Here is a 3,237-nt window from a genome sequence, read left to right on the forward strand (position 1 = left end):
TAAAAAAAAAAAAAAGCAAAAATCCTATTTTTTGAGAAAGAAAGATATTTATATTTGCAGTTTTATTTTAAAAAGTTATTTAAGCTGAGGAAGCAGCCTTCCTGGAGGGGCGGCTGGCGCAGGACGGGTCAGGGCCTGGGGGCTCAGGCGCCCCGGGAGCCATAACCTCAGAGTTAAGACTAGCTCGTACTAAATACTTAGATTTACACGGGGGGTGGGCGGGCAGGGCCAGGAGCTGGAGGGGGCCCGGGAGACCCCCGTCCCGGAGCCGGGGCTGCCTGGAGGCCGCGGCCAGGGGTCCTCATACCCAGGTTCCCCCCTGCCCCTCCCAGGCCCAGATAAGAGGTGCCTTGGACTTTGGGGGGGCCGGGCCGGTGAAGGGGGGGCAGGGGCGGCGCCCGGGGGCACAGAGCACAGAGCAGACATTCCATAGACTGTATCTGAGAGTCTTTATAAAAGTGTGGGAGATTAAAAAAAAAAATCAATTGATAAAAATGCACTTTTTGGGGGTGGGGGGGAGAAGCTTTAAAAGTAATAAAAACAAAAACAAAAAGACAAAAGATGAAAAACCAGACAAAAAAATCATTTTTCTTGTACATAAAAAACCACTAAACGCAGCCTGTTACGAACGCTGCTGCCTCACTTGCCTGATTTTGATGTTCCTTGTGTTTTGTTGGGGGAGGGGAGGCTGGGGGCGGGGACGGAGGGCCTGGGGCCCCTTCACCGAGGGGCACCCCTCATGCACCCACGACCGTGGGGCCCCCCAGCTCAGCCTGACCCTGCCCGCCAGGGGCCTGGGCCCTGGGGAGCGCCAGCACCGGCAGGCCTGGGGCCCCTGCCGAGGAGGTGACCCACATGCCCGGCTTGGGCAGGTGGCACCAGGAAGGGGCCCGGGGGCGGGCAGGGAGAACTGGCCGGACGGGCTTCTCGGTCACCTCCAGCTCCAGGGTTTCCGGAGGCTGGGGGCGGGGCGGAACCCCAAGTCCGTCGGAGGCCCCCGGGTGCGGCCCCATGCTGGGCCCCAGGCACACGATCAAGATCTGAGCCCAGATCTGCGCGGCCGGGGCACCGCCACCCCCAGGAGGAGGGGGGTTCAGGCCGCGGTGCCCACGTCCGGGCTGGGGTTACCAAACACGGCCACTTGCAGGGCCCCGAGTGGGGGGTGTGGTGACAGGACCCAGGGGCCGAGACGGCCATGCCACGGCCTGGAGAGCACTAGTGGGGGCTCAGGGGGGGCCTCGGGGGCGCGGGGGCAGGCCACCTGCCCCTGGGCCTCCTTACCACCCCGCTGGGAGGAGGGGTGGTCTTTGAGTGAAATCGTGTTCACACAGGACTCACCCTGAAACCAGGGGTCTCAGCGCGTTCCAGGAACCCACCCGTCTGGTTCTAGAACATTCCATCAGCCCAGAAGCCCGACCCACACACACTGCCCCCCGAGTGCCCTGTGCGTGGACGAGCCCGTCCTGGCCATGTCACACATGTGGACTCGCGGCCCGGGGGGCCTCCCGTGTCCAGTCCATTCCATGAGTGTCCTGGGCTCGGGGTCCGTCCCAGGCCGAGGGTCGCACCCTTTATCTGTCATCTGTCGCCGGACGCGAGGCTGTGCCTTCTGGGCGCCCGCACATGCGGTCCAGACCAGGAGAACTCGTCTTGCCGACCTAGGCTGGCACGGCTGCCCTCGGTCACTCCGGGTCTCCCCGTGGGTCACCCGTGGACCTGTCCCCCGGGGCGGTGGCCCACGCCCCACCCCCGCCAGCCACACAGGATGGTCGCCCTCCCGCCGCAGCCTCGGCCGACACTTGCCGCCGTCTGATCGCAGCCCTCGTGGCGGGAAGGCCGCGGCCCATATTTCCCCGTGACCCCTGAAGCTCGGCGTCCTCCCGCCAGCTGCCGGGCCACCCAGGGGCGCGGGGACCGTCCTTGCCGGGCCCAGCAGGACGACACTGGGCCCGAGGCGCAAAGCGACGAAACCTTCCGCACTCGACCAAATGCCGCGCCTCCTGCACCGGGATCGTCGTGCAGCCAAACGGGACGGTGAACCGGCAGCTTGTGTCCCGTGATCCGTCACCCGCAGCCAGCGCCCCGACACACAGAGAAGCGGACGCCTCGGTGGCTTCACCTTGACCTTTTTTATTTGCGTTTTTTAAAAACAATTAAATTAGAATACAAATATTAGAAAACCGCGGCCCGCAGCTGCCAGTGCAGCCGGAGGGGAGCTGCACAGCCGAGTTTATACAGTAAAACTGAATTTGCCCTCGGCCAGATTGATGTCCCTTTCTTCTTCAGACCTGAAACGGTATTGCTTCCTGACTAGAAGAGCTCTGTTTACACAAAGGAAATTATTCTGGGGCGGGGGGGGGGGGGCAAGGAAAAAAAGCAGAACAGAACGGAGGGCAGAGGCGGTGGGAAAACCAAGCGTGGCCTCCAGAGGACACGGATGCTGGGCGGGGGGCCGGGCACCCAGCTGTGGGTTCCTGGAGGCATCTGGGGCAGTTGTGGGGGCCCCCCGCGCTGGCCGGACCCCCGAGGCCAGGCGAGTCGCGGAAGGGTGGCCCTTGGCCCGGTCCTGTTGGAAGACGAGAGTGAGGCTCCCGGGGGAGGGGGGGCCAGGCAGGCCTCTACCCGTCGGAAAACCCAAGAGCAAGAAGAGGGGGAAGGGGCCCCCCCACGTGGAGAGGGTGGGGCGGGAGTCCCTGCTGCCCCTCGGGTAGTGGCCGCCCGCCCGCCCGCCCCACCCGCCGAGGAGGGCCGGTGGTGGTGGTGGCATCTGTGGACATCTGCGCTGTTCCGTAGGGAAGTTAACCTGAATTGGAGTTACCGAGGTAGCTGGCTAGAGAACTGAGACCCCCCCACGCCACACGCCGCCGCACCCTGGGGCCCCCGCCTTCCACGGGGGGTCCTGGCCACATGCTGGGTCTTCAAAATACCAAGTTATTGCACTTTCAAAAAATACAACACATCTGTGGCTAAACCCTCCCCGGCCCCCCACCCCCGGCCCGCCCCCCCGTGCCCCCCCGCCCCCCTCCCCGCCCCAACCCACTCCATGGCTTCTTGGCTAAAATGCTCCCTGCTCGGCGGCGCGCTCCAGGGTCTCTGGGCGAGAGAACGTGTTTGCAGAGAAAAAAAAGCAAAGGAACAGACGAATGTCAAAGTCGTGGCTGCTGCCAGGGAGGGGGGCCGTGTGCCCTTCGGTCTCCCCGCTGCCCCCACTACCCCCACGCGCCCCGTCCCCCTGCA

This window comes from Nyctereutes procyonoides, unplaced genomic scaffold (assembly GCF_905146905.1).
Source record: "Nyctereutes procyonoides isolate TBG_1078 unplaced genomic scaffold, NYPRO_anot_genome, whole genome shotgun sequence".
Taxonomy (NCBI): Eukaryota; Metazoa; Chordata; class Mammalia; order Carnivora; family Canidae; genus Nyctereutes; species Nyctereutes procyonoides.